Source organism: Manis javanica, chromosome 2, assembly GCF_040802235.1.
Source record: "Manis javanica isolate MJ-LG chromosome 2, MJ_LKY, whole genome shotgun sequence".
Lineage (NCBI taxonomy): Eukaryota > Metazoa > Chordata > Mammalia > Pholidota > Manidae > Manis > Manis javanica.
The window spans coordinates 202943584-202966250 of record NC_133157.1 but is presented as its reverse complement, the minus strand read 5'-3'; the positions used below and the strand labels follow the sequence as shown (position 1 = coordinate 202966250).

Here is a 22667-nt window from a genome sequence, read left to right as displayed (position 1 = left end):
CCCCTTTTCTTTCTTTCTTTCTTTTTTTTTTTTTTGTTCTTTAATCTACACTTATATGAAGAATACTATGTTTACTATGCTTTCCCCTATATCAGGTCCCCCCTAACAACCACATTACGGTTACTGTCCATCAGCTTAGCAAAATGTTGTAGAGTCACTACTTGTCCTCTCTGTGTTGTGCAGCCCACCCTCCCCTTTCTCCCTCCCCCCCATGCATGCTAATCTTAATACCCCCCTTCATCTTCCCCCGCCCCTTATCCCTCCCTGCCCACCCATCCTCCCCAGTTCCTTTCCCTTTGGTACCTGTTAGTCCATTTTTGGGTTCTGTAATTCCGCTGCTGTTTTGTTCCTTCAGTTTTTCCTTTGTTCTTATACTCCTCAGATGAGTGAAATCATTTGGTATTTCTCTTTCTCCGCTTGGCTTATTTCACTGAGCATAATACTCTCCAGCTCCATCCATGTTGCTGCAAATGGTTGGATTTTTCCACTTCTTATGGCTGAGTAGTATTCCATTGTGTATATGTACCACATCTTCTTTATCCATTCATCTACCGATGGACATTTGGGTTGCTTCCAATTCTTGGCTATTGTAAATAGTGCTGCGATAAACATAGGGGTGCATCTGTCTTTCTCAAACTTGATTGCTGCGTTCTTAGGGTAAATTCCTAGGAGTGGAATTCCTGGGTCAAATGGTAGGTCTGTTTTGAGCATTTTGATGAACCTCCAAACTGCTTTCCACAATGGTTGAACTAATTTACATTCCCACCAGCAGTGTAGGAGGGTTCCCCTTTCTCCACAGCCTCGCCAACATTTGTTGTTGTTTGTCTTTTGGATGGCAGCTATCCTTACTGGTGTGAGGTGATACCTCATTGTAGTTTTAATTTGCATTTCTCTGATAATTAGCGATGTGGAGCATCTTTTCATGTGTCTCTTGGCCATCTGTATTTCTTTTTTAGAGAACTGTCTGCCCATTTTTTAATTGGGTTATTTGTTTTTTGTTTGTTGAGGCGTGTGAGCTCTTTATGTATTCTGGACGTCAAGCCTTTATCGGATCTGTTTGACCTACTTTTAAATTAGGTACTTTGTTTTCTTACTGTTGAGTTTTAACAATTCTTTCTATATTTTGAATAACAGACCTTTATCTGATGGGTCCTTTGTAAATATTTTCTCCCCATCTACAGCTTGTCTCATTCTCTTGACAGTCTCTTTCATAGACAGGAAATTTTTTAATTGCATGAGGTCCCAGATGATCAATTATTTCTTTTATGGATTGTAGCTTTGATGTTGTATCTAAAAAAAGTCATTTCCAAACCTGTAGTCATCTAGATTTCCTTCCACTTTTTTGTAGTTTTGTGCACTGCATTTAGGGATGTGATCCATTTTGAGTTAATTTTTTTGAAGAGTATAAGGTCTGTATCTATGTTTTCATTTTTGTTCTTTGCATGTGGCTGTCCAGTTGTTCTAGCACCATTTATGGTAAAGACTATTTTTACTCTATTGTGTTGCCTTTGTCCATTTATCAAAGATTTGGAGTCTACATTTATGCAGGTCTATTTCTAGATCCCATTCTGTTATATTTCTCTATTCTTTTACCAATGCCACACTGTCTTGATTATTATAGCTTTATGGTAAGTCTTGAAGTAGGAGAGTGTCAGTTCTCTAGGTTTGTTCTCCTTCAATGTTGTTTTGAGTATTCTGGGTTTTTTGCTTTTCCATATAAATTTTAGAGCAAGTTAGTTGATATTCACAAACTAATTTGTTGGCATTTTGCTGGGATTGCATTCAATCTATATATCAAATTGGGAAGAACTTACATCTTGACACTATTCTGTTCCTGTCCATGAACATGGAATATCCTTGTTTATTGAGTTCTTTGGTTTCCCTCATCCGTGTTTTTCCTTATATAGCTCTTGTATCTGTTTTCTTAAATTTATACCTAATTAACTCATTTTTGTGTGTGCTCTTGTATATGGTACTATGTTTCTAATTTCAAATTACATTGGCTTATTGCTAGTATATAGGAATGTGATTGTGTATCTTGTAGTCTTGCTATACTCTCTCATTAGTTGCAGTTTTTGGTTGATTCTTCCAGATTTTCTCTATAGAAAATAATTTTATCTGTGAACAAAATTTTATTTCTTCCCTCCCAGTCAGTATGTATTTTATCTCTTTTTCTTGTCTTAGCTTTTATCTAGGGGTACAACATAGTGTTGAAAAGGAGTGATGAGAGGGGACATCCTTGTCTTTTTCCCAATCTTAATGGGAAAGCTTCAACTGTTTCATTTTTAAGTCTAATGCTAGCTGTAGGATTTTATTTTAGATTTTCTTTACCAAGCTGAGAAAGTTTCCCTCTATTCCTACTTTATGAGAGTTTTTATTATGAATGGGTGTTCGATTGTGTCTAATACTTTTCCTGTATCTGTTAATATGCTATTTCTTCATCTATGTGGTTTTTCTTTTTTTGAATGTTGATATCATTAAATTAATTGATTTTCAAATGTTGAATCAGATTTATATACTTGGGATAAATCCCAGTTGGTCAAAATGTATAATTCTTTTTATGCATTGTTGGATTTGACTTCCTAATCTTTTGTTGATGATTTTTGTACAATGTTCTTCAGATATACTGTTCTATAGTGTTATTTTTTGTAATGAAGGCCTTTTTATGTTTGTTTGTTTTTGTATTATGACAGTATCAGCCCATAGAATGAGTTAGGAAGTATATCCTCGGTTTCTGTCTTCTGAAAGAGTTTTTAAAGAATTGATATAATTTGTTCCTTAAATGTTCGGAAGGAATTTATACTGTAAATTTAACAATATTCTGGCTACTTATTGATCTGTAACAAACCACCCCAAAATCTAGACACTAAAACACAATAAAGAAAAAAACATTTAGAAATATTTTCTACAATTTTGTGGTGGAGTGGACTCAGATGGAAGATTCACATGTAATTAGACAGAAGCAGTGACTGCAGTGATCTAAAGCTATACCAGCCTGGGTTGAAATCTGAGAGGTGGTAGTTAATACTGAATGTCAATTGGATGCTCGGAGAGCACTATTGACCATGGGTGTTTTCACATAGCTTGAACTTTTTATGATGCCAGAGTTCCTAGCAGAGTATCTATGACTTTGCCAGTTAAGTCCCAGAATATCACTTCTGCTCCATTCTACTGAACAAGTTAGTTAGAAATGCTGGCCTAGATTCAAGGTTTCTTTCGTATGCTGGCCTTCATTTATGAAGAATATAGATAAAGGATGAGACTGAAACTATTCATTGTTTATGTTGGGAAATTATCATCATAAACAACCCAGAAATCCTCTTCACCAAGGTAATAGAGAAATAAAATGCTTTTTATTATTGAATAAGCATTAAATCTCCACCCATTCTTCCCTCCTTGAAAATATACTGCTACTAGGAGATGAGATTGTAGAATGGCATACAGAGGGAAATCCTGAAGTTGCAGTTGATCTTACTTACAAAGTACACACCCACATACACACAAACAAAATAAAGTAAGCCTATCTGGTCACTCAAGTCAACTAGTTACTTTGTGTGTGTGTGTGTGTGTATGAATGTGTGGATGTACACAGTTTACTTTTAGTGTGTATATAATTGTGAAAAAATATTTACACAGTTTTATATTAGTTATCAACTGTCTCTCTAACAAATTACCATACATTTTTGTATTAGGTCAACAAAAATTTACTTTCATATACTTGATAGAAGTCAGAAATCTAAAATGGGTCAGCAGGCAACCTTTCTTCTGGAGGCTCGAAGGGAAAATGCAGTGTTTCCTTGCATTTTCCAGCTTTTAGAGGCTGCCTACATTTCTTGGCTCATAGCCCTGTTTCGCTTTGACCTTTGTTTCCATTATTTACTCTGCCTCCATCATCACTTCATCTTCTCTAATTCTGACCCTCCTGTCTCTTAAAGAGGTCCTTTTAATTACACTGAGTCTAGGATAATTTAGGAAATTGCCCCATCTCAAGTTCTTTAACTTAATTACATCTGCAAAGCTCCTTTTTCCCCGTAAGGTAAGATATACAAGTTTGGAGTTTTGGACATAGACACATTTCGGGAGCCAATTATTCAGCCTGCCACAATTTTGAAGAACATTAACCTAAATTGCAAATAAAAATTGCAAATAATAGTACAAAAATATCAGTGCAACAACCAATAACAAAGGAATAATATTACTTTATAACATATTCAGGATATGGAGATGTGTGTGTGTGTGTGTGTGTGTGTGTGTGTGTGTGTGTGTGTGTGTGTGTGTGTGTCTATAAAATGGAATATTATAGATAAAGATACTTGGAGCACCTCCTTACTTAATTTCTCCTGTCCTCCTCCCCTGAGTCATTTCCCAAATTGAATTTCTCAAGTAAATGTCTAGTTTACATTAATGGAATTTTTAACATGGTGTTGATCTTTAATTTTTATTTGAATTAATAAAGATGTGTAAAGCAAAACATTGGAGGGTGTCTATCAAAGACAATTACTTACTTTTTGAACATAATTGAAATTGAGCTTTTTTCCCTTCCTGAAACTAACTAGATGATAACATGAGGTTAATATTTTATCTTATTGGGAACATCAGTGTGAATATAGAAAAAAACTGAAATATTAAAAATAAAACTATTAAATATAAATAAATAAAGATTGGACCAGTGAGATATTTAAAACAATTCTGCACAATCACTTTCTTTATGTAATACTTAGATTTTACATATACCACTGTCTATGACAGTTATTCTAATTTAAGATTATAGCTTTCTTTTTAAAATCAACTGCTTTATATTAATGTTACATATGTAACGTTATTATTTTGATTTAAATGTAACTAGTTTCTTGTTCTTTCTTATTTCTGTTACCGTTTATTTTTTAAACAAATATTCCTTTATTTTCTTCCAGACTAGTATTAGAAACATTTTTTAACCTTTTTCAAAATAATAAAAAAATAACCATTTGGCATTTGTATTAGATTGCATCAAAATTAATAATTTGCCTTTTGAAATATTTATGTAATACACCTCCTGAAAAATCTTTTGTCTCTCCATTTTCAAGTTTTCCTCTTTGAGAAAAGTCGTGTCATTGTTCTTTGCTTGTCTTGCTTTCAAATACCGTAATTAATATATTAATAGATTTTAGGGAACTATTGACAAAGGAGATGCAACAACCATAGTTGCATATGAAGATAACTAAAATAATAGAAGAGAAATATGGTTAACTTACTATTCAAGAAAAACAATGAACTGAATCTGTATATTAAAATAATGCAATGCCTTTGAAAAATAGACACAGGGATGTGTTACTAAATTTAGACAACTTAGTAAAAAGACAACCTGAGTAATGGGACAAAGTGTTTGTAAACCAACTACCTGATAAGGTATCATTGCTCAAAATATAAAAGGCACTCCTACAGCTCAATAGCAAAAAGCAAAACAAACAAAAACAAATATTATTTTTCAAATTGGCTAAGGGTTTGCACAGACATTTCTCCAAGAAGACATACTAATGTCCAACAGGTATATGAAAAGATGTTCAACATCACTAATCATCAGGGAAATGCAAATTAAAGCCACAATGAGATACAGCCATACATACATTAGGATGGTTATTATAAAAAATGAAAGGTACCAAGTGTTAGCCAGAATGTAGAGAAATTGGAAATCTTGTATATTGTTGGTGAGAATGTAAAAGATGCAAACTGTAAGGAAAATAGTATGGAGTTTCCTCAAAAAATTTAAAAATTAGACCTACAACGTTATCCTACAGTCTCACCTCTGGATATTTATCACAAAAAATTTAAATCGGGATTTCAAAGAGATATTTGCTCTCTCATGTTCATACAGCATTACTGACAGTAGCCACGTTGTGGAAGCAACCCAGATCTCCATGAAGGGATGAATGGATAAACATCATGTTATATAAATACAGTGGAATATCATTCAGCCTTAGAAAAAGAAGGAAATCCTGTCATTTCCAACAACATGGGCATACTTCTAGGTCATTATACCAAGTAAAATAAGCCAGTCACAGGACAGATATTACATGGTTCCATTTATCTAAAGTAGTCAAGGTCGTAGAAGCGGAAGCTAGAATGGTGGTTTCCAGGGGCTAGAGGGAGTGGAACATGGGAAATAGTAGTGCAATTTTGGTTATGCAAGATGAGGAAGTTCTAGAGATACACTGTAGAACGTGTGCTTATATGTAACAATACAACAGTTTAAGATGATAGATCTCATATGTCTTTTACCACAGAAAGTATCATTTAACTTATTTATTAAAAGTGTTAGATAGTGAAACATCTCTAATATTTTGAATGACATAGAATACAATGTAAGATTGAAATATCTCCAACATCATTATCATTTCCATAATCATTATAATTAGTACTACAAAAATATCAAATGTATAGGTATTAAGGATAACTAATTATATATAACATATATTACATACATAATATTTATGTATAATTCAGAGTAAGTTATTTCAGTGTGTTAAGAGGCTTATACCTATAATTTCTAAATTTCTTTTAATATGTAAATATTTTATAGTTTAGATTCACATGTTATAGTATTGTAAATTTCAAGGTACTATAGAGTAAATTTCAAAATTTTACAAAGAAATAATACAAAAATGATTGATGGCACTGAATTATGATATCAGAAATAAGCAGTCAAATCTAGTAGACTGGTTATCATAAGGTGACAACTTTAGTATGTAATTCACCTAGATATAATTGTTCAAAATGATATATTTGGAAAATAAAATAATAGAAACTATTTAAGTTGGAACACTGAAATGAGTTTAAGTGTCTAAATGAACTGGTAAACTGGGACCTCAAATATGTTTATTTTCATATATAAAACTGAAGATAATATATAGTTGTAATCTGTAAAATAATGGTGATAAAAAGAATTCTAAACAATTTCTTACAATTAAAAGCAGTATATATTTACCCATTCTGCAACTACATTACTTGGTAACTATGAACCTTTTCATCTTAAAGGAAGTTTTCAAGAGTAAAATTTTTGCTCTTAGACTCTAAAAAAATAATGTGCTGAACTGTTGACTATCTAATCTTTAATATTTAAAATTGAAGCAATACACATCAGCTCCTAAGAGACCCATGTCAAATTCATTTTGAAATTCTAACATTCTAAAATAAGCCCATTGTTTATTTATATTTTCAAAATTGCTATTATTTATAATGGAAAGATACTTTTTGTATAATTTCCCAAGAACTTCATACTCACAGCTACAAATTACATGTGAATATTAACAGTGTATGGTATATATTGCAATATAATGCTGAAGTAATTATGTGAAACGTAATTAAATTATATAAAGTAACTCATAGCTAATACAAATTCATAATGAGGGACACGTTAGTACATATTTTTTGTGATGCTTGGTGATAGAGAAGTGGGAGAGAAATAATTATGATTGTCCCAATCATTTTAGGAAGTACTTTAGGTGGTAACAATGTTAGAAGGAAGGATACATATTCTAAGGTAGATTTTTGGGAAACTGGAGCTAATAGAAATACAACATTACATAAACTTGATAGATCACAACTTGGAAGTTCACTATAAGAAAGTATCCATCTTGTCCTTCCTGCAGCTTTCAAATAGGGATCTCCTTATGAGTTACAGGCCTGTTCACATCTGCTATTCCTTCATGAGTGCATATTGGTAGGTTTTGTGTTTCTAGAAATTTATCCATTTCTTCTAGGCAATCCTAGAAGGATAAGGAAAGACTACTAAAAGCAGCCAGAGAAATAAGATCCCATACAAAGGAAAGCCCAGCAGGCTATCATCAGACTTCTCAGCAGAAACCTTACAAACCAGAAGGGAGTGGCATGAAGTATTTAATGCAATGAAGTAGAAGGGCCTGGAACTAAGAATACTTTACCTGAAAAGACTATCATTTAAACTTGAAGGAGGGATTAAACAATTTCCAGAAAAGCAAAAGCTGAGAGAATTTACTTCCCACAAACCATCTCTACAGTGTATTTTGGGGTGACTGCTATAGATGGAAGTGTACCTAAGGTTTAACAGCTGTCAACAGAGGTAACAAAAACCACAGTAAAGAAAGAACAGTTAATTACTCTGCAAATGCAAAATTAAATCAAATACCACCCAACTCAATCAAAGGATAGACAAAGAGTACACAATATGATACCCAATATATAAACAATGGAGGAGGAAGAAAAAGAAGGAGAAAAAAAGAACCTTTAGATTGGGTTTGTAATAGCATACTAAGTGAGTTACAACCTCCCAAGGCTGATCCAAAAAGAAACATAAAATCTGAGCACACCAATTACCAGCACTGTAATTGAATTGGTAATCAAAAAAACTACCTAAGAACAAAACTCCTGGACCAGATGGCTTCACTACTGAATTTTATCAAACATTTAGTGAAGACCCAATATCCATCCTCCTTAAAGTTTTCCAAAAAGTAGAAGAAGAGGGAATACTTGCAAACTAATTCTATGAGGCCAGCATCACTCTAATACCAAAACCAGGCAGAACCAAAAAAGAAAAGAAAATTACAGACCAGTATACCTGATGAACATAGATACAAAAATATTCAACAAAATACTAGCAAACTGAATTCAAAAATACATCAAAAAGGTCGTCCATCATGATCAAGTAGGATTTACTCCGGGGATGCAAGGATGGTACAACAATCAAAACTCCATCAACACCATCTACCATATCAACAAAAAGAAGGACAAAAACCACATAATCATGTCCATACATGTGGAAAAAGCATCTGACAAAATTCAACATCCATTCATGATAAAAACTCTCAACAAAATGGGTATAGAGGGCAAGTACCTCACCATAATAAAGGCCATATATGACAAACCCACAGCCAACATTATACTTAATAGCAAGAAGCTGAAAGTTTTTCCTTTAAGATCAGGAACAAGACATAAATGCCCACTCTCCCCACACTTACTCAAGATAGTTTTGGAGGTCCTAGCCATGGCAATCAGAAAACACAAAGAAATAAAAGGCATCCAGATTGGCAAGGAAGAAGTTAAACTTTCCCTGTTTGCAGATGACATGATATTGTACATAAAAAAACCCTAAAGAATCCACTCCAAAACTACTAGATCTAATATCTGAATTCAGCAAAGTTGTGGAATACAAAATTAATACACTTAAATCTATTGCATTCCTATACACTAACGATGAACTAGCAGAAAGAGAAATAAGGAAACCAATTCCTTTCACAATTGTGTCAAAAAGAATAAAATACCTAGGAATAAACCTAACCCAGGAAGTGAAAGACCTATACTCTGAAAACTACAAGACTCTCACAAGAGACATTAAAGAAGATACCAATAAATGGAAACACATCCCATGCTCATGAATAGGAAGAATTAATATTGTCAAAATGGCAATCCTGCCTAAAGCAATCTACAGATTCAATGCAATCTCTATCAAAATACCTAGAGAATTCTTCAATGAACTAAAGCAAATTGCTCTAAAATTCATATGGAACCACAAAAGACCCCAAATAGCCAAAGCAGTCCTGAGAAGGAAGAATAAAGCAGGGGGGATCATGCACCCCAACTTCAAGCTCTACTACAAGGCCACAGTAATCAAGACAATTTGGTACTAGCACAAGAACAGAACCAAAGACCAATGGAACAGACTAGAGAGCCCAGATATAAACCCAACCATATATGATCAATTAACATACAATAAAGGAGCCATGGACATACAATGGGGAAATGAGAGCCTCTTCAACAGCTGGTGTTGGCAAAACTGGATAGCTACATGTAAGAGAATAAAACTGGATTATTCTTTAACCCCATACACAAAAGTAAACTCAAAATGGATCAAAGACCTGAATGTAAGCCATGAAACTATAAAACAAAACTCTTAGAAGACCACATAGGCAAAAATCTCCTGAATATAAACATCAGCAACTCATTCCTGAATATATCTCCTTGGGCAAGGGAAACAAAAGAATATAGGAATGAGTGGGACTACATCAAACTAAAAAGCTTCTGTACAGCAAAGGGTATCATCAGCAGTACAAAAAGGCATCCTACTGTATGGGAGAATATATTTGAGAATGACATATCCGACAAGGGGTTAACATCCAAAATATATAAAGAGCTCACGCACCTCAACACCCAAACAGCAAATAACCCTATTTAAAAAGTGGGCAGAGGATATGAACAGACAGATTTCCAAAGAAGAAATTCAGATGGCCAACAGACACATGAAAAGATGCTCCACATTGCTAATCATCAGGGAAATGTAATTTAAAACCTCAATGAGATATCACCTCACACCAGTAAGGATGGCCAACGTCGAAAAGACTAAGAAAAACAAATGCTCGTGAGGGTGCAGAGAAAGGGGAACCCTCCTACACTGCTGGTGGGAATGTAAGCTAGTTCAACCATTGTGGAAAGCAATATAGAGGTTGCTCAAAAAATTAAAAATAGAAATACCATTTGACCCATGTATCCCACTCCTTGGAATTTACCCAAAGAATAGAAGTTCTCAGATTCAAAAAGACATATGCACCCCTATGTTTATTGCAGCACTATTTACAACACCCAAGATATGGAAGCAACTTAAGTGTCCATCAGTAGATGAATGGATAAAGAAGAGGTGGAACATATACACAATGGAATACTATTCAGCCATAAGAAAGAAACAAATCTTACCATTTGCAACAACATGGATGCAGCTGGAGAATATTATGCTCAGTGAAATAAGCCAGGCGGAGAAAGACAAGTGCCAAATGATTTCCCTTATTTGTGGATGGAGTATAACAACGGAGCAAAATGGAAGGAACAAAACAGCAGCAGACTCACAGACTCCAAGAAGGGACTAGCAGTTACCAAAGGGGAGGGGTGTGAGAAGAGAGGTGAGGAGGGAGGTCGATGGGGATTGAGGGGTATTATGTTTAGTACACATGGTGTGGGGGATCACGGGGAAAACAGTGTAGCACAGAGAAGGCAAAGAGTGAATCTGTGGCATCTTACTACACTGATGGAGAGTGACTGCATTGGGGGATGGGTGGGGACTTGATAATATGGGTAAATGTAGTAACCACATTGTTTTTTCATGAGAAACCTTCATAAGAGTGTATATCAATAATGCCTTAATAAAAAAAATTTTTTTAATAAAGTGATCCTGACCTCAAAACATTAGGGTACCACTGTTATAAATACATTTTTTAAAATTATTACTGAAAAATGTCCAGGGTCTTAACCACAAGTAACCCTTTGTAGTCCTTGGAGATGTGGAAGAAATAGCCAAATCTCTTCTTTCTTTTCCCAACAGTCTGAGAACAATCTGTAACATACAGGGTGACCATACGTTCTCCTTTGTCTGGGAAAGTCTACGCTTACACCTGTTTACAAGGCATAATTATTAATAGTAATCTTTGAATCTCAGAAGTATCCTGTTTTGTGTGATAAATTATATTGTCACCGAGATTATACAGAAAAATCAAGATTGTGCCACCATTTTTCCTTACTCTCTGTCCTGGATAAACTTTTTAGACATCAAAGTTTCAATTATATTAGGATACATGATACAAATATTATATTTAATTTTTAAACCACCTGTTGATTCTAACAATGCCAATACAGAACAAGTAATCACCCTCCCTGAGTCTCTCTCCAAGTCTTGACTGTAATAAGAGTATGTATTCTATAAGTTTCCCATGTAGCCTTAATATTCAAGCTAAGCATGTCCCATTAGTTGTCACCTGGGGCCACCCCAAGCAAGCATAAAGTCTTAACGACCTTCTCAGCTCCATGGCAATGTGTCAGCCATATTTTCTCACTGCTACTGTGAGCTCATATTCTCCAGCATGGGGATCAAGAAAGGAAAGAAAGAAAAAACAACTCAGCTGTGATGGAAATACTAGAAAAGTTCCAACATTTGGGTGGCTAATGCTAGTGACAAAGCCAATTCACTCTTTATCCACTGAAAAAATAATTTACTGGGAGCCAACTATGTACTCCTCTCTTCAATTATATAATGACAGAGACTGACATATAATGTAAAACAAACTGAAAAATATTTCCTTAAAAATATTCTTATCAGATACAGTTTTTAGAAGAAAAAACCAATCATAATTTTCCATTTTTTTCTTTTTATCTTTCCTCTTTTATTGGAATAAAGTTGATATGCAATGTTGTATTGGTTTCAGATGTATAACATAGTGACTCAATAATTATATACACTACTAGATGCTTGCCACAGTAAGTATAATTATCCCGTTACATCCCAATATATTACAATATTATTGGCTATATTCTCTATGTTGTACTTCCATTCCTATGACTAATTTACTTTACAATTCACTGTTTGTACCTCTTTATCCCCTTCATTTATTTTACCCAGTCTTCCACTCCCCATTTCAACATATCTTAGAATATCTTCTATATACTAATTTCACTATGAAGAAACTATATGTTTAAAGAACAAAAATCTTAAATATAACATTAAGAATTCATGCAGCAATTGCTTTAAAAAATTATGTGAAAGGGAAATAATTTTCCTGAAAATATGAATTTGAAAATGGTCTCATTTCTATGTAGATTCTTACCAAACATTCAGACCTTGAGTTATGGGATCAATTCCTAGGCAGTCTCGTAGATGTTAGATGTTCTTCTCAATCAGTAAATCTGAACTCAAAAGAAAATATAGGAGTCTAACTTTCAGATTTTAACAAAGGAAAACACCACCAAGTTAGGTTCGTCTACTGTGAAGGAGAAAACTCCTATTTCAGAGATCTACAACTAGGGCAAGCCCTGAAAAGCAAGTGAATTTAAACAGCCCTAACTCTCTGCTCCCACGCCACCCCTGCCCACCTCACCCTGTGGCACGCCCCACACATGCCACTCCTGGCGGTGCTCTGCTGCAAAACAGGCCTGAGAGATGGAGGGGGACGATAAAGCACTCTTCCCACGAGAGGGTATAACCTCTTGAGAAGAACAGGATCTGAGAGGCCATACTGATTAGACTACCAACAAATACCACCAGTATTAAAATTTATTTATGTAGACAAAATAGTAACATAGGGAAAATTTTTCTCTGTCATGTGGCCAACTTAGCTTTCCTCTTTATGAAACACCTTTTACTTCCTCTGAAGGCCCATGATTTGCTTTATCTGCAGGGAATTTGCTTACAACTGCCAAACCATTCCTAGAAGTTATGGAGAGTAACATGTGGCAAAGTCAACACGCATCCCGCTACAACCCAACTTTGACATCACAGCATTCGTTACCCTGGAGCCCAGATTTAGTCTCAAAATCCTCCAAAACACAGTACCGAACATACTCTCTGTCACTGGCCCTAGGTTGACACAAGAATCCTATTTTTTTTCTAAGCCATAAGGTATAAGTTAGACCACATAAAAATATTTCTGTTTCTAGCCTGTGTCTCCTTAATTACTCACAATCATATGCTCCATTATTGTCTCTCATTTCCTTCCCCACTTTCTCCCCTCTGCCTCCTCTTCCTTTCTCTGCCTTTTCTCAACACATTTCATCATCATTGAAATCTATCAGTTTCTTTTGACCAACCTCAAAATCCAGCAGCTCCACAGAGCCTTCCTTATATTTTAATCAAAGAAATCAAGTATCTTAGCTTTATTATAGCCAATGCTCAAGTTGGTAAAAATTTGCCTTTCAATGTCAATATCATACGTGTACGCCCTCATCAGCCCAACAGACAGGCCAGCATATGACCTGCTGCATGGGTGCCCAGTAAGTGTATGAAAAACCTGGGTACATACCACATGCTATTAAAAACAAATGAAGCATTCTGCTCAAGTATAGTGAAATCCTCCAATCATTTAGCTGCTTACCTGCACAGTTCCAGAGTTGGAGAAGTGGTAGACTTTTCAAGTATCTTTCTTTACAAAGTAAAGATGGCAGAATCTAAAAAAAAAAGACGGTATTTATAATGTGAATCAAAACATAAAATACTTATGAAATGTTAAGAAAATATGCAGAGCCTATAATAAAGACATCTCTGAACTTTTACTGAGGCCATAGAAGAACAAAAGAATTAGAAACACTCCTTATTTCTTATTATTTCAAGACATTTCATGTTCCTTGAATTATATAATCACAGACTATAAAACAAAAATACTCATTTCCATAAAAATATTCTTTTCAGATAGTTTTTAGAAACCAAACATAATTTTCCATGTCTCTTTTTTATTATTGGAATAGAGTTGATATACAATGTTATATTGGTTTCAGATGTACAACATAGTGACTCAATAATTATATACACTACTAGATGCTCACCACAGTAAATGTAGTTCCCCATTACCATACCAAGATATTACAACATCATTGGTTATATATTCTATGTTGTACTTCCATTCCTAAGACTAATTTACTTTATAATTTGTATTATGTACCTCTTTATCACCTTCACTTATTTCGCCCCGCTCCAACCCCATTTCAACATATCTTAGAATATTTCTTATACACTAATGCCCCTATGAACATACTAGGTTTTAAAAGAACAAAACAAAAATCTTAAATAGAACATTAATAATTCATGTGGAATTTGCTTTGAAAAGTTGTAAGAAAGGGAAATCATTTTCCCTGCTAAGATGTCACCTCTTCTAAAAGTAGTTTGTTGCCATTTGGTACTGGCACAAGAACAGAGCCACAGACCAGTGGAACAGATTAGAGACTCCAGAAATTAACCCAAACATATATGGTCAATTAACATTTGATAAAGGAGCCATGGACATACAATGGCAAAATGACAGTCTCTTCAACAGATGGTGCTGGCAAAACTGGACAGCTACATGTAGGAGAATGAAACTGGACCATTGTCTAACCCCATATACAAAGGTAAACTCAAAATGGATCAAAGACCTGAATGTAAGTCATGAAACCATTAAACTCTTGGAAAAAAACATAGGCAAAAACCTCTTAGACATAAACATGAGTGACCTCTTCTTGAACATATCTCCCCAGGCAAGGAAAACAACAGCAAAAATGAGCAAATGGGACTACATTAAGCTGAAAGCTTCTATACAGTGAAAGACACCATCAATAGAACAAAAAGGAATCCTACAGTATGGGAGAATATATTTTAAAATGACAGATCCGATAAAGGCTTGACATCCAGAATACATAAAGAGCTCACACGCCTCAACAAACAAAAAACAAATAACCCAATTAAAAAATGGGCAGAGGAACTGAACAGACAGTTCTCTAAAAAAGAAATACAGATGGCCAAGAGACACATGAAAAGATGCTCCACATCGCTAATTATCAGAGAAATGCAAATTAAAACTACAATGAGGTATCACCTCACACCAGTAAGGATAGCTGCCATCCAAAAGACAAACAACAACAAATGTTGGCGAGGCTGTGGAGAAAGGGGAACCCTCCTACACTGCTGGTGGGAATGTAAATTAGTTCAACCATTGTGGAAAGCAGTATGGAGGTTCATCAAAATGCTCAAAACAGACCTACCATTTGACCCAGGAATTCCACTCCTAGGAATTTACCCTAAGAACGCAGCAATCAAGTTTGAGAAAGACAGATGCACCCCTATGTTTATCGCAGCACTATTTACAATAGCCAAGAATTGGAAGCAACCCAAATGTCCATCGGTAGATGAATGGATAAAGAAGATGTGGTACATATACACAATGGAATACTACTCAGCCATAAGAAGTGGAAAAGTCCAACCATTTGCAGCAACATGGATGGAGCTGGAGAGTATTATGCTCAGTGAAATAAGCCAAGCGGAGAAAGAGAAATACCAAATGATTTCACTCATCTGAGGAGTATAAGAACAAAGGAAAAACTGAAGGAACAAAACAGCAGTGGAATTACAGAACCCAGAAATGGACTAACAGGTACCAAAGGGAAAGGAACTGGGGAGGATGGGTGGGCAGGGAGGGATAAGGTGGGGGAAGAAGAAGAGGGGTATTCAGATTAACATGCATGGGAGGGGAGGGAGAAAGGGGAGGGTGGGCTGCACAACACAGAGAGGACAAGTAGTGATTCTACAACATTTTGCTAAGCTGATAGACAGTAACCATAATGTGGTTGTTAGGGGGGACCTGATATAGGGGAGAGCATAGTAAACATAGTATTCTTCATGTAAGTGTAGATTAAAGAACAAAAAAAAAAAGAAAGAAAGAAAAGGGGGATTACTCCTTGATAGGATAAAACTATTGGTAAATCAAAGATCAACGCATGCTTTAAATATCCTTAATGTTGATTACTTAAAGGGTGTCAGATGATCAGCTATGGAGATACTCTTTTCTGATAATATTCCTTTCTCCTAATAAAAAAAAAAAAAAAGCAGTTCCTGTGTGCTGACCTCCAATGAGTTCTGCACAGTGGTATAGAGGGCATGTCAAAGTGTGGGCAAAGGGTCTGTTTGTTTCTATGCAGAAGATCAAGGCCTAGCTTGGCTACCCAGAAAATGAACTAAGATACGATATGAGGAGGAGCTTCCGGCATCAGCACTCTCTGGAGGACTTGTGCCGGGGGATGATCATCAAAAAGCCTCCACAGGGATCCGGACGATGCTGCGGTTGTGGCTGCATCCAGCCCACCGTCTCCTGGACTTGCCACAGGAATGAGGAGGGAGATGTCTAGGCTGGCATGTGCATACAGTGAGACAACGAATTTGACCGGATCTGTACTGTTGGAACTCAACCAGGAGTTGGGAGGGGTGCAAGTTGTAGCACTCCAAAATCTTATGACTATAGACTATCTACGGTTAAAAGAACATATGGGATGTGAACAGATCCCAGAAATGGGCTGCTTCAATTTGTCTGATTTCTCTCAGACTGTTCAAGTACAGTTGGACAATATCCATCATATCATAGACAAATTTTCACAAATGCCTAGGGTGCCTAAATGGTTTTCTTGGCTTCACTGGAGATGGATGGTAATTATAGATTTGCTTTGTTTATGTCACCGTATTCCTATTATGTAAATATGTGTGTGCAAATTAGTTAGTAGTTTAAAACCTATACATACTTAAGTTACTCTACAAGAAGATATGTCAAAGAAATAATCAATCCTCCCATGTTTTCTTCCATATGCTACCTCTATAGCTTTTCTTCTTCCTTCCTAATTACAACCCTTAAATAGAATTTGTGCCTCATATCGAATTTACCGAGCATCATAATCCCTCCAGGTGGTAAAGATACCTCGAGACAAGTGCTGGGCATAGAAGCCACAGGGCATAAATCTGCAAAGAAGTAAAAAGCTAACCTTTTCAAACAATATGGCTTCTCTCTCACTTACCAACTTTACATTTCCCTGTATGGCCCCAGAAGATGACTGGTTAGCCAGAGACGGGTAAGATTCCTCAAGGGAGGAACAACCTAAGACAGGCACAGTCGCAGAGGGGCCATCAGGTGAGAAATTGGGGATCAACAGAGGTGAGGCTCAGAACCTCACCCCCTCTGCTTTGAGAGAAATCTTCTGCATCCGTGGATGTCTTGCTGCCCTTGTCTAGCCTGGATTAATACTTAGTCCATAGGCACACACCTGATCATCTACATTTGCCCTCTTAGAGCACTAAACTATGTTTTCTACCATTATCTTCCATCTACCTACCACCTCAGCATTTTATTAAAAATAAAAATAATAATAGTAATAAAGGGAGAAATGTGGGATCAACATATAAATCAAGTATAAAAATCAAACGAATATTCATATTTGACCTGATTGTTTATAGTTCATAATGAGTGATCAAAACCGAAAGTTTCTGTGATGACTGCCCCTGTACTGTTCACCATGTAAGAATTTATTCACTATGTAAGAATTCGTTCACCATGTAAGAACGTGTTCGTTATGCTTCAGAAGATTGGAGACTGACGAGAATTAGGCTTGAGATGGATTAATGATTGTGCATTGAGCATTGACCCCCCTATACAGAATTTTATTGTTGTTAACAACAATTTGATCAATAAATATGAGATGCCCACTCAAAAAAAAAAAGTAGTTTGTTGCCTTAGCACAATTCTGAACGAACTACTAACAGAGATTTTTGAGAAGGAGTAAGTTGGTGAAATAATTTTAAAGTTAAGCTAAAGGAACAATGTGATTCAATTAAAAATTGGAAAAAAGTAATATAATCTTTAATGTTAAAGGCAGATGACTTCTGTTACTAAAAACATTCAGATAATAATACAGTGTAGAATAATACTAATAGTTATTGAGGGACTATAATGACAGGCTTTGGAATAAATACTTTAGCACATTATTTAATTTCCATGTACATGATTTAATTGTAAGTGAATATGCTTGCTTTACAAATGGGTAGGCTAAATAAATCACTGGCCAGAGTTGACATGTGGAGGTAGAACAGACAGATGGATAGGTGCAGTCTCTGTATTCCAGTCTCAAAAGCATCCCTTGTTAGTTTGGTGAATTTGAGCTTGTAAATTAAATTCCTGAGCCTTCAATTCCTAACTTACAGCTTGAGGATGATAATAACCACCTTATACGACAATACACAAATGAAACAAGATATAAGTATGCTTAACAGAGTTCCCATCTCATAGCTGACGTTGAATAAATGCAAACTTAAAAATGCTTTTTAAAAAACACATGATTAGACAGATACTGAAGTGCAATAATAATAGCGAACATATAGTAAGCACTTCTAAGTTCCGAGTATTTTCTTTTTAGTGTTTTCCATGTATAAATTCACGTTAATTATCCTAAGTGTGTGTGTGTGTGTGTGTGGTGTGTGTTTGTGTGTATTAGTCACTAATATTACCCTCATTTTAGAGATCATGAAACAGAGGAGCAGAGAGATTCAACACTTTTCCAGTGGCACACAGCTAAACTGAGGCACAGCTGAGATTAAACACAAGTGGTGCTCTTGGCCTCCACAATCTACAGCACTACCTCACGTACAATCATGCTGACCTGAGGCAGAGAAGGAAATGGATGGAGTAGGGAAGCCTGAACACAGGTTGCAGGTAGGATACCATTAAACAGTCTAGGCTTAAGTCAATGAGAACTTAGACAAGAATAGAAACAACAGGGTTAAAAGGTAGGGAACTAGTGTGGCACCTTTTTTTAGGAAAGAAGAAAATAAAAAGATTGAAAAAGAAAAGAAAACAACCACTGTAGATGAGAGAAGAGTCCAACTCCCAAGTTTGAAATGGGAGAGAGATGATATCCTTCATCAATAGTTGGAAGGCAGAAGAAGGTTCTTTTATTCATAACACACCCTATAAAATGTCTGGATATATTGTGTGATGACAGCATTCCCAGGTATATTATATTAACCAGAAAATTTTCTATATAGGCATCTTTATCAAAATCCTTAAAAGCCCAAATCGCCTTTTTCTCAGCCCTTCTCACCTCTTTTCCTAGTCCTATGTGAATATGTGGACACACCAGGACTTGCTCTCCGTAAGACAGGGAAAATGTTATCTAAAATGTGTGTTTGGCACATACTGGTTTATTCTGACAGTGAAAAAGATGTCCCCTCTGTGTCACAGAATCTCACCCCAGATTAGAATGCTGTCACCAGCTGGTTGACCAGTGAGTCCCAACTCTTAAAGTCTCCAAGGAAAAGAGGGCATGATTTATAAACTGTTCCAGTGCTCCGGGAAGAGGAAGAGACGGCGCTGTCTACCAACTGCCAGCTGGTGCTTAAAAAAATCATGTCCAACAGAACACAGAACTAATTCTCCTCTTTATTCCCATCGATACCACTGTCATCAACAAGCCAGTCGTCCAAACCGCCTTTTGGGGACCTGGAGAGTTCTTGAATTCTTTTCCTCAGCAAAGCTGTCTTTCAGACAAAACACTGTGGGAAAATATCATTGTATGGGAACAAACAACCTTTTGTACTCCTGAGCGCTCATTTATCTGGCCAAGTTCACTTAAACTCTCTGAGGTTTAATTACCTCATCTATAAAATAGAGGGCTGGGTGAAAAGGTTCTAAAACCTAGGCGCAGTGTAATGTTTGATCGCTATTCTACCTCAATGTGGATTAAAATGTTTTAGATGGGAAAAGAAGAATCCAGAAAGAAAATGCTGACTGGACTCTCCAAGCTGACCCTGCACTTCATGGCCTTCTCTCCTGGAGTGACCCTACCCCAGGCTAAGCTGTAATAATGCACAACAGCTCACAACTACTGTGACTGCTGCTGCTTTTCTGGAATTCTCCTGAACTCTTCTCTCCCTTCCCCCTTATTCTTCCTTTAAAAATTTCTGAACCCTAACTTATGAGCAACACATGGTGCATAAAGTGGACCATCCCACATGGAACCCAGGATTTAAAACAAGTTGGTTCTTACAGGCATAGCATAAGGTTATCATACCGTAACAGAGCTAATATTCAAGGATGCAAATTTGACGGGAATTCTCACCAAAACTCATAGATGCACAGAGACTGGAAGGGATTTTGATAAGTCAGTAATTCTAACTTCATATAAACACACGGAAATCCCTAGTCATGGTTACTCAGCCTCTCCGTGAGCGTCTCCAGCGACTCGGCACTCACTCCTCACAGAACAATCCATCTCACAACATCGGAACCTTGTAATACATAACACGTGACTTTCCTTTTCACCAAGAGACATGGGCAACGCCCTTTTTAAAGGGCCAGCATGCCCCTGGCAGGACATTTTGTAATGCGTCCCCAAGCAATTATTTTGGAAGGTCATTTAATAATCCTGGTAATTAAAAACATGTAGCTTGAAATGATTAATATCTTATATTGGGACAATAAGTATTTCAACTATAACACGTATGTTTAAAAAGGATTTCCTTGGTTACGCAGCAGTTCAGGTTTAATGTTTGGTATCTAAAGAGAGAGAAGGCAGACAGGATTTGAATGTTTTCTTTTAATTGTATTGATTGAGAAAGAGTACATTTAAAATATGTACATACTGTGGGCTTTTTGGAAAACAGAATAGATTCACCTACTTTTGCTGTCTTCTAAAACCTTATTAAAATGATGTAAGTTTTATTTAACACATAAATTCACAAAAATGAGGAGAAATAGGAGAGGAAAAAAATGATAGGATGTTTGAAGATGGCAAGTAGATTTATATTAAATGCCTTAGTGAATCCAAGAAAACTAAATCTTAATACAGAACTTAGAAAAGCTGTAGTATAGCTTGATCCCACACAGGAGAGAGACAAGGGAGTCCTCCAAGAGACAGTGCGGAAGTTATGCTGAGGGGTCGACCAGTCCAGATGAGAGCAGAAAAAATGCTCTAGGAGAAATTCTATCAGGAGTGGAAATTGGTAGAACAGCCAGTGTCTCAATTTGGGGTTCATTGTGCTGAGTACATGGAAAACTAAACAACTAAAAACTTCAGGAAAAACAAAAAGGTTTTCAGAGGAAAAAAAAATACCATAGACAATAACGTAGGAAATTATGCTTTGATCTCTCACTTCAGATGGCCCCTAACATATGTCCATATTATGAAACACACAGAATATCAAATCCAAGTCATTGTGAATATTATCTTCATGTTATAAAATGTAAACATTAGCTACTGAATTAACTAAAATAAAAAAATCATACTAAGAGGCAGTTAGATAGGAAGGCAGAGACAGTAAATGTATAAAGAATGCTGACGGAAGAGAGAAATCCTCATTTTCCATGACAGGAAACCAGTTGATAGTTCCTAAAACTAAAACATTAAGAAGTAATACAAGCAAATTACTTAGAGATACACAGGCAAATACTAAAGGATCAGTAAAAATATTTGAAAGATGTTGCCTCTGGAGAGGACAAAATGGGAAGACAGCAGAGAGGGGATGCTGATTTTCAAATCAGTGAGTACTCTTTTCTCAGGACCAATTTTGACTTTTTAAACTGTACAAATTTGACTTTTGATCCATATAAATGAGATAATAAACCAAGAAAAATTAATGGGTTCCATACAAAGCTCCAGAGCATTTGCTCACAGCCAGAAGACACAAAAAGGAAAGCAATTCCCCAGACCAAAACTCAAAATGCCACAGTGCCTTGCGTTCTAGTCCAGCTGGCAGAGCCTGCACTCACCAAGCTGGAAATGGACAACCCAACATGTGACCCCACGTTTCACCTCCTTCCTACCTGCCATGTCAAAAATCTAGAGGCTGTAAAAGCATTGTGCTTTGGGTTGAACTTCATTGCCTGTTTTTATTTATAGCACATGTAGGCAGAAACCCGGACTTAACACGAAGAAATGTGTCTCAATATTTTCCTTTGGAAATCCTTAATATACTGTATTGTCAGAATCAAGTTATGTCAGAATCAAGTTAAATGGATGACAGAGGAAATTAAATTAAGGCTACTGATGCCCAACCAAATAACATAAGTAGCCCCAGAGACCAGCTGTCAATCCATGTCTTCAAAATGTCATGGAATCCTTTCTCTCTGCTAACACACAGACACACACACACACACACCTCGTTCCTCTCAAAACCTAGCATAAGCCTGCATTTCCTATGTTGTGAATCCTGTTTCTTGATGTAGACTTCAGAAAACATCCTTTCAATGCAAATGCAAACTTGTGACTTCAACATCCTTCCAATCTGATACAAATATGAGACTAGAATTTGGAATGCCGTAATGACCTACAGCTGTTTCATTCAGGGAAACTGATCTTTACCAAACTAGAATGGAGCGATTGAATTCCTCAGAAAT

At 36.0% G+C, this 22667-nt stretch overlaps 1 long non-coding RNA gene across 3 annotated transcripts in view; it reads right to left on the bottom strand.

Annotated features, from left to right (window-relative positions):
- Positions 1-22667, bottom strand: part of LOC140847990 (uncharacterized) — a 147621-nt gene that overhangs the window by 22961 nt on the left and 101993 nt on the right. For all 3 annotated transcript variants that reach the window (XR_012128395.1, XR_012128397.1, XR_012128396.1), the window contains one exon: positions 13863-13935. This is a non-coding gene — a long non-coding RNA (uncharacterized lncRNA). The remainder of the gene's footprint in view (positions 1-13862; positions 13936-22667) is intronic.